At 41.4% G+C, this 10,383-nt stretch overlaps 1 pseudogene; it reads right to left on the bottom strand.

Moving 5' to 3' along the window:
• Positions 1–4,862: 4,862 nt before the first annotated feature.
• Positions 4,863–4,954, bottom strand: LOC140616686 (U6 spliceosomal RNA; annotated as a pseudogene).
• Positions 4,955–10,383: the final 5,429 nt, after the last annotated feature.

The following is a 10,383-nucleotide window of genomic DNA, read 5'->3' on the forward strand; positions in this document are numbered from 1 at the left end:
GTATAACAAATCTGGCTGAGATCAAAAACCAGTTTAGACTTGATGACATCAAGCCAAGTGAAATAAGCCAAGTACAAAAGGACAAATGCTGTATGGTTCCACTTAAACGAAGTACCTGGAGTAGTCAAATTCATAGAGACAGAAAGTAGAATGGTGATTGCAAGGGGCTTGGTGAGGAGGGGACTGGGGAATTCATTTTTAATGGATACAGAGCTTTCATTTGGAATATAAAAAAGTTCTAGAGATGGATGGTGGTGATGGTTGCACAATAGTGTGAATATACTTCATGCCACTGAAGTATAAGCTTAAAAATGATTAAGATGGCAAGTCTTATGTGTATTTTACCACAATAAAAATATAAAAATATATTTTAAAGATTTAAAAAGTCATGTCCAGAGAAATGTGCAAATAAAGGGATTGTGACCCACTTTACAGCATGAAAAGCAATGGAATTCCTAAAGCCTGTTCTATCTGGAAACCAACAGTGTTTCCAATTTTCCTTCAAAACTCTTCCTATGCTCTATTGATGACTACCAACCCTTCATTGTCTCCTTCCACCACAGACTGAGACCACAAATTCATCCTTTGTGGAGGTGGGGGTTAGGAAAGCCCAGAGTTCCTGATGTCATGTACCTGGTGATCTGCAACCACTCCACAAGAATTTTTCCACATTCTACCAGAAAGCCAATTGCATTAATTGCCATGAGACATTTTAAAATGGGAGCTGTTTAAGGCTTGCTCCTCTCACCTAAGAGGGAGGGACTCATCTCTTCTGGGCATGAAGACAAATACAGTGACTGAGGACAGAAATGCTTCATTGCATAAAGCAGTGGTTCATCTAGTGTGGGCTCAAACAGCTGCATCTGCAGCACTTGGGAACTTGGTAATGATCCCACCCCGGGCAACTGAGTCAGAAATTCAGGGAGTGGACCCTAGCAATCTGTGTTTTAACATGTCCTCCTGGTGACTTTGATGCCTGCTAAAGTTTGAGGATCATCTGCATGTATCACTTCCCATTAGGAAAAACAATCACCTTTGTACTCACAGAGTTTTTGCCCAAAGGAATTAAAAAAGAAGCAGGCTTCTCAACCCTTGACTGCATATTAGAATCACCAGCAGAGCTTTTAGAATTTCCACCCCCTAAAAACAAAAAACAAAACAAAACAAAACAAAAATTCCACCTCCTGAATCTTGACTCAATGGCTGTAGAGTGGGTGTTCTAATGGGAATAAGGGATTCCCATGCCACTTGCTAATTTATCTATGTCCTTTTATTCTGGGTTACCTCCCCCTCAGCAACAAGTCTTCTTCTGATTCTTTTCTGGAAAGGGCTGGAAGGGTGAGAAAGAAATGTCTGCCGAGTTTCATTGAATAATAATAGAAGAGTAGGCCTCTTGGTAGTTTTACCTCACTGTTATTGTACGACACTGGGCTCAAGGTAGGATGCTTGATCTGCTGACCTAAGAATCAGTTTTCTTAGAGTCAGAGTTCATGATGATGTATTTATGCACCCCAAGGGAAAGATGAACACATGTAAGCATTTGGCTGCAAAGATTATTGTGAACTCAACAGAGCATAGGGAAAGTTTTGAAGGAGAACTAGAAACACTGTTGGTTTCCAGATAGAGCAGTCTCCCAAACAGTTCCCTTAGACTTTAGTTTATTCCACAAAGACATGGACTTTCCCAAGGGATAAGTGAATAGACCCTTCACAACTCACTGTGAGGAGTTAGAGAAACAGAGAGATGTAAGAAGTATATGATAAATTTACCATCTCAATGTGAATGGTCTTAGTGGCACTGGCAAGTGTTGCCAGAGTAGCTAGGACAGTCAATGTGGTCAGCTCAATGAGAGAGCTGTGACTAGTAATGTCATTGACTGTTTCTGAAAGCCAAGAAAACCAGAGTCTGTCCTTAAAGAACAGGACAGATAAGTAGGGGAAAAGTATGGCCCCGAGAAAGGTTAATCAAGCAGCATAAGCACACACAAGGGAAATGAAGAGCAATGTGAGATAACACAGCACACAGCTCAGAGAGGGTAGGGAGACAGGACAACAGCAACATTGGTGGGAGCAAAACAATAGCTCTTCCCAGGAAGTACAGCAAGCCCATGTACTATTGTTATCAGACTTGAGCAATGAGTCAGGAACTCCTGCAGACAGTCCTTTGTCCATAGCCAGCTGGGTCTCCGCTAGAGCCATTCTCAGTTAGCTGACTCTGGTGTTCTGTTAATTGTCCTTTTGTGGTTTCACCCTACACATCTGTTCTACTGTGCATATAAGAAAAGACAGAACATTTACACTGTCTTCATATGGAATGTTAAACTCAAAAGGCAGGATTTATGCTGGTGTGACTTGGATATTTAGGAGTTGTGGCATGTCAATCCATTTGAAAGTCTATTAAAGCATCTAGGATTGCTCCTCTGCTCACATTTTTATAAGATAGGGTCACAGAAGGTCTCTTTTCACACCATACCAGGTGTTCCACTAGCTGGGCAGAGAAGCATGTGAGATAAATAAGAATAGGTCATAAGGCACCTGGGTGTCTCAGTCAGTTAAGCGTGTAGCTCTTGATTTCGGCTCAGGTCATGACCTCAGATTTGTGAGATTGAGCCCTGCATCAAGCTCCTCACTCAGGAGGAAGACTGCTTTTCCCCCCAACCCTTGTCCCTCCCTGCATATACTCTCTTGTGCTCTTTCTCTCTCTCAAATAAATAAATATTAAAAAATTTTTTTTACTTATTCATTCATGAAAGATACACAGAGAGAGGCAGAGACATAGGCAGAGGGAGAAGCAGGCTCCCTGAGGACTCTGGGATCACGACCTAAACCAAAGGCAGACACTCAACCACTGAGCCATCCAGGTGCCCTTAAATAAATATTTTAAAAAGAAAAATAAGAATAGGTCATATCTTGTAATCCACATAATTCATTTTCATGTTATTCTATTTACTTTTTTAAAAAAAATATTCTCTAAGCTTAAAGTCTTCATTAAAATCCAGCCCAGCTTCAGTCACACTCTAGGAATATGAAGATAGTAGTCATAAGCACCTGCTTGGTAGAATGAGGAGGAACAACTTCCCATACAACCAGCACAGTCTAGCAGTGTAAAGAAGCAAAAGAACCCTAAGGGGAATGGAAATCTATAAGGCCTAACCACCCCTCCCATGGAGACTCTCCCTCCATTATTAATCTTGGCAGATAAGAGTTGGAGTTTTATTAGTGAAAGCTGTTTCCTTAGTGGGACTCCAAGAAGGAGATAACTAAGGAACAAGAAAAGAGCCATCAAGGATCAGAAACAAGCATGAAACCCTGGCTCTAGACACTCAGGGATACATGGGACATGTGAACTTTACTACATCTCTGTGCTTAAGCTTATATGTTATTTCCCAATTAATTCTACATTTTCTATGTTTTTAAAATCCAACCAGTGTTACTTAGAGAAAACATGAAAAAACATACAAAGAGATGTGAGTTGAATAGAGATTCTGGAGGTCACCGTGGAGAAAGACATTATAGATTTGGTCACTCAAAATGGAGAGACCTCATTAAACACTGAAAACATTCAGCTGTAACCAAAAAAGGAAATGAACTATATTAGGCCAAGAGTAAGAGCTACTGTATAAAGCCCCAAACCAAGCCTCGAAAAGATCAAGATGATCTGCTCATAAATTAATTGTCTAACTGAACAAAATGCAGCACTCTTTAAAGAAAGAAAATAAATCCAGACTTTCAACAATGTTACATCTACAATACCCAGCACAATCTCAAAAATAATCATGCAACGAAGTAGAATATACAACATGTAATCAGAAAAAAAAGAAGTCAATATAAGCATAATCAGAAATGACACAGATGTTGGAATTAGCAAAGGAGAACTTTAAAACAGCTATCATAAGCAAAGAAAAAGAGGTACATAATGAGTGAAGAGATAAGGAGTAAGCAGGAAAAGTGGAAAAATTTAAAAAAAAAAACATATGAAGGGATCCCTGGGTGGCTCAGCGGTTTGGGGCCTGCCTTCGGCCCAGGGTGTGATCCTGGAGTGCCAGGATTGAGACCCACATCGGGCTCCCTGCGTGGAGCCTGTTTCTCCCTCTGCCTGTGTTTCTGCCTCTCTCTCTCTCTCTCTCTCTGTCTCTCATGAATAAATAAATAAAATCTTTAAAAAAAAAAAAAACATATGAAGAGGGGCACCTGGGCGGCTCAGTCAGTTAAATATCCAACTCTTGATCTCAGCTCAGGTCTCTATCTCAGGGTTGTGATTTCAAGACCTGTTTTGGGCTCCATGCTGGGCATGGAGCCTACTTAAAAAAAAAAAAAATGAAGATTCTAGAACTGAAAAGTTTAATATTTGAAATGAAAAAGTCACCAAATGGTGACTATAATAGCAGTTGTAACACTGCAGAAGGAAAAAAATCAATGAACATGAAGATGTGTCACTAACAAAACTGAAGAACATAAAGTGAAAAACATTAAAAACATAAACAATCTCAGTGAAACAATATTAAGCGGTCTCTCAAATGTGTAACTGGAGTACAACCAGAAGAAAAGAAAGACACTGGGGTATAAAAAAAAATGCGATGAAAGAAATAATCGCTTTTTTCCCCCAAATTTAAGGAAAACTATCAGCCCACAGATACACAAAATTCAATAAATCTCAAAGAGGATAAGCACACAGAAAACTACACTTAGGCATATGATCACCAAGCTACTACAAATGAAAGAGAAATTCTTAACTGCATCCAAAGAAAGAAGACACCATACATACAGGAAAAGTGATAATAGAAACTGCTGGTTTCTCATGAGAAACAAAGCCAACCTGTGCGAGAGAAAAGAAAAAAAAATGTCAACTTAGAATTTTTTTTTTTTAATGTGGAAAGCTTCACCAATTTGCATGTCATCCTGGTGCAGAGGCTGTGCTAATCTCCAATTTTAGTATATTCTGTTGCCAAAGCAGGCACACAATCTAGAATTCTTTACAACTTTTTTTTCCTTTTAAAAATGAAGGCGAAATAAATGTACTTCTAGAAAAACAAAGGCAACAACAACAAGAAAACAAATAAAAATGCATACACAGTCCTGCAATGTAAGAAAAATTAAAAGAAGTTCTTCAGGCCAAAGGCAATAGCACAAAAGTCAGGAAAGGGATAAACGTAAGTGTGCACTGCTCTAAGGTTCTCATATGTGAAGAAGTATGATATTAACTCAAAGTAAACTGATAGGTTAAGAATGTATATGGTATCCCTAGGTTCTAGGGGCAAGAGCAAAAATAAAAAGGCATAGTTAGCAAAACAAAGAGGCATAGTTAGAAAGCCAACAGAGGATGTAAAATGGAAGACCTAAAAATGCTTGATTAATGTAAAAGCAGGAAAGAGAAAAAAGAAAGACGGGATAAATAAAAATGAATAGCAAGACAATGGACATGAAGTCAATTATAGCAACAATTACATTAAAAGATAGAATAACATTCCAAGTAAATGTTAAGCATAAATAGACTAAATGTTCCAACTAGAAGGCAGAAATTATGAGATTGGAGAACTGTATTGTCTAGAAGAATGTACTTTAAGTATAAAAATACATATAATTAAAAAGTAAAAGGATGGGGAAAGATATTGATGTAAAGTCTAGTCATAAAAGAACTGGAATGACTATCTTCATATTAAATAAAGTAGACTTCAAAACAAGAATTACTTAAATAACACTTTATAATGATAAAATACATAATGTTCCTAAGTGTGTATACATCTACCAAAGAACTCCAAAACACATGAAATAAAAGTTGGAAGTACAAAAGGGAAAAATAAACAAATACAAAATTAGAGTTAAAGATGTTAACTCTCTTAAAAAATAACTGATGTAATATATTGACTATTCGTTATTATGTGACATACCAGTGACTAGGATGGAGGTCTTCTGACAGTTAATGAAGAATGCTTACTCTTACATATCATTTCATGCTCTCTCTCTCTGAAAGGAAAGAAAAATCGGATCTCTCAGGTTTGGGAAAGTTTTCATAAGTATATAGAGAAAAACCATAAAGAAAATTTTGGCAGATTTTACATTTAAAAAAATTTGCACCTCAGGGCAGCTGAGTGGCTCACACGGTTGTGTCCAACTATTGATTTCAGCTCAGGTTATGATCCCAGGGTCTGGAGATCGAGCCCCACGTTGGGCTCGACATTGGGCATGGAGCCTGCTTAAGATTCTCTCCTCTCCCTCTGCCTCTCTCTCTCTCTCAAAAAAAAAAAAAAAAAAAAAAAAGAAGCCTCAAAAATTAACCTTAAGAAAATGGAAAAGTAAGGAAAATAAAAGTAAGAATAAACTATTTGGGACTATACCAAAAAAAAAAAAAAAAGTTCTTGCACAGTGAAAGAAACCATCAGCAAAATGAAAAGGCAACCTACTGAATGGGAGAAGATGTTCACAAATGACATAGCCAAAAAAGGGTTAATAACCAAAATATATGAAAAGAACACATACAACTCAACACCAAAATAAAATAATCCAATTTAAAATGGGCAAAGGACCTGAACAGGTATTTTTCCAAAGAAGACATACAGATGGCAAACACATGAAAAGACAGATGCACAACATCACTCATTATCAGGGAAATGCAAGTCAAAACCACAGTGAGATATTGCCTTATACCTGTCAGAATGGCTAGAATAAAAAAAAAAATTTTTAAGGAAAAAAAAAAGAAAGAACAAGTGTTGGTGAGGATGTGGAGGAAAGGGAACCCTCATGCACTGTTCGTGGGAATGCCAACTGGTGCAGCCACTATGGAAAACAGTATGGAGTTTCCTCAAAAAAATTAAAAATAGAAATCCCATATAATCCAGTAATTCCACTACTGGGTATCTACCCAAGCAAAATGAAAATATTAATTGGAAAAGATATATACACCCTAATATTCATTGCAGCATTATTTACAATAGCCAAGATATGGAAGCAACCTAAGAGTTCATCCATAGATGAATGGATAAAGAAGATGTGGTATAGTCAATACAATTGACTATTACTCAGCCAAAAAAAGAATGACATCTTGTCATTTGCAGTAACATGGAAGGGACCTACATGATATTATGCTAAGTGAAATAAGTCAGACAGAGACAGGCAAATACCATTTGATTTCACCTACATGTGGACCCTAAAAGAACACACCCAACAAACAAAACAAATCTCATAGGTACAGAGAACAGATTGGTGGTTGCCACAAGGGAGGGGACTTGGCGGGGTGTGGGGGTAGATGAAATGGGTGAAGGGGAATAGGAGGTACAAACTTCCAGTTACAAAATAATATAAATTATGGGGATTAATGTACACCATTTCTCCAAGGTTATGTTAATTCTGTTTCTCTGGAGAATCCTGATTAATACAAGGGACATGAAGAGATCAGCAATGGCTCTGTATCGGGCAGGCTCCTGCTGTGTTACACACCCATTTCCCTGGGTGGTGGGAAGAGCATGGCTCATGTCACACAGCAGCTACCAAAGTCTTGGAACTTAAGAGATCCTGTCCCAGGGAGCTCTGTTGGGGGCCTTCTTTCAGCAAGCCTGCTCTTCCCACACTACAAATGTTGACCCGGCTGGCTAGCAGATCATGAGCTCTCTGCGTCAGCTCCGTGGGGTCAATCAGCCCCACCCCAGGAGGGAAGCAGATCTTACCACAGTGAAGCTAGTGCCATCTGCCCCAGCTTTCTTACTGAGCCCAGACTGAAAGCATAAGCCTTCTCAAACTGCAGAATGCCCCAGAGCATCCGACCTGAGGAGTGTGCTTTGCTTCTGCTAGAAGACTGCACTGCTCAGAATGGATGCACCCAGGCTCCCAGGATGCGGAGAGCTGGCATCAGCGATCAGGAGGGTGCTCAGCCAAGATGCCTGGGCCACATGGAGGGTTCATGTGCTAAGAAGAGGAGATCATGTTCAGGAGCAAAAGGGAGTGTCAGCTCCCTAGAAGCCAGCCCAGACAAACCCTCTGAAAACGTGGACTAGATGCAGGGCAACTTCCTGTTGATGTTTGTGAACTTCTGTAGGTGGATTTTAGATTTGAAAAAGAAGCTAAAAAAAAAAAAAAGAAAAAAAAAAAGAAAAAGAAGCTAGATCTTGCAAGCAGTTAAGGGAATCTGCTCCTGACAGAGCTGTGTGCTGACACTCCTTTTTGCTCCTGAACATGATCTCCTCTTCTCCCTCTGCTCCTCACCCTGCTTGCGCTCTCTCCCTCTCCTTCAAATAAATAAAATCTAAAAACAAAAACAAAACAAAACAAAACAAAAAACACCGATTTGGAAAAAAATCCTCCAAAACCAACCAGTTACCTTGCTGGCTTCATTAATTTGCATAAATATAGCCTAATTTCAGTTTCAGCTGCCTTTTAGCATTTACGTGCTCACCTATATTTCTGGGAGAAAAGTACTCCAAAGTCTTCACCAAATTGAAGCATAAAACTAGAGGATCCTAATGAAACCACCAATTGGAAGACTGCATTGTATAAAGAGGGGTTTCTTAGACCTAAAGAGGTGGGGCCCATGGAGGTAGGAGCCAATTTGCTCTTTTATTGAACTGCTTTGGCCTTTTAACTGGAGGGAGCCTGGGAGGGATCTGGGGATGTGTGAGGCTCACAGTCTCCTCTCTTTGACAGAGTGATGGTCTCTGGTCCTGTCAATCTGCTCAGGAGTGCAAATGGGGTGCAAGGTTTGGGGGAGGTGAGGGATAGGGGGCTGGGATGGAAGCTGCTGAAGCCACTGCAGAATCCTACATTGCCATCTGGGAGAACTTCAGGAGGGGAAAGGGAGCCATCCGTGCCTTCCTCCCTCCTCTCTCACCTCCCCAACCCCCACCCCAGCAAGAGGGCCTCCTGGGTCCCAAAGCACATAATGCAGATAAATCTGTGACTTTGGGGGCTCAGTCAGTTAAGTGTCTGCCTTTGGCCTCTGGGGTCCTGGAATTGAGCCGTGCACTGGGCTCCTGGCTCCACAGGGAGTCTGCTTCTCCCTCTCCTTCTGCCCCTCTTGCCCCCACTCATTCTCTCTCTCTCTCCTTCTCAAATAAACACATAAAAATATTTTTTAAAAAAAAAGTCTGGGGGATCCCTGGGTGCGCAGCGGTTTAGCGCCTGCCTTTGGCCCAGGGCACGATCCTGGAGACCCGGGATCGAGTCCCACATTGGGCTCCCGGTGCATGGAGCCTGCTTCTCCCTCTGCCTATGTCTCTGCCTCTCTCTCTCTCTCTCTCTCTCTCTCTCTGTGTGACTATCATAAATAAATTAAAATAAATAAATAAATAAAAAAGTCTTTTACTTTTCACCTTCACTTGACACTCCTCTGCCCCAGTCTGCTGCTGCAGCTGCCCCCACCGCCACTCTGCTTATTCTTGCCTCAGTTTCTGTCTCTACAATCAGCCAGCGGCTCAAACACTGGAGTGACTTCCTCTGCCTTTTGTGATTTTCTTCTGAGTCGGCAGCAATCCCTCAGCTTCATGGCACAGAGGGGATGCTGTGAGCAAGCCTGCAAGAGTGGAGAGGCCGCCCAGCTCAGGGTTCCAGCTACACCCCATTTCCTACCTGCAGTCCTACATGCCAGCGGGTCTTGCAAACGGCCCTTCGTGCCTTATCTGCCAGCCTTCAGAGAGCACCCACAAGATGCAGGTGTCACGCGGTGACCTGGAGATGCAGCATCCTGCTTCTGAGGATTCACCTGACCCTGTAGCAAGGACCCCTAACCCTCCCATGAATCAGCATGAATGTAAGCATTGAACATACTAACTCTTACAAGTCCCCCTACGGCTCTGTTACACATGAACCAACGATCATGTCCATCCTGTGGAGACTAAGGCATAGGGGTTAAGTTACTTGCCCAGGTTTCCGTAGCTAGTGAGTGGCAGAGTGGGATTCAATGCCCCAGGTAGTCCTGGCTCCAAAGGCATCTGACTCTTGGGGGTAGATGGTCCTGCAAACAAATGGCAGACCATTACGACAGAAGGGGGTCCCTGCAGTAAGAAACGATAAAGTGGAGTGAAGGGGAGCCAGGAGCTGCTCTATCCAAGGTCTGGGGGTGGAGGAGAAAATGCTAGAAGTAGTCATGGCAGTATTAGCAATGACAGTTCACATTTCTTTTATACTTAACAAACACCAGACATCGTGCCAGGGCGCTGCATGACACGTGCACTCCGAGGACTGGTATGACTCTCATCCCTATTTCAGTTATGAGGAGCCTGGGGCAGCACAGCCTCCAGCCTGTCCCTCGTGCGCATGTCTCCACTCTGCAGGCGAGTCAGGCCGTGTGGATGGCATGAGGTCGCTATGTGGGACTCTGTACCATAGAAGTTGGCACGTGCTACAAAATCAAGGCTTTTGCAACCCTCCTTTTGAAGACTTGGTCATTAAACATCTA

The sequence above is a fragment of the Canis lupus genome, chromosome 24 (assembly GCF_048164855.1).
Source record: "Canis lupus baileyi chromosome 24, mCanLup2.hap1, whole genome shotgun sequence".
Lineage (NCBI taxonomy): Eukaryota > Metazoa > Chordata > Mammalia > Carnivora > Canidae > Canis > Canis lupus.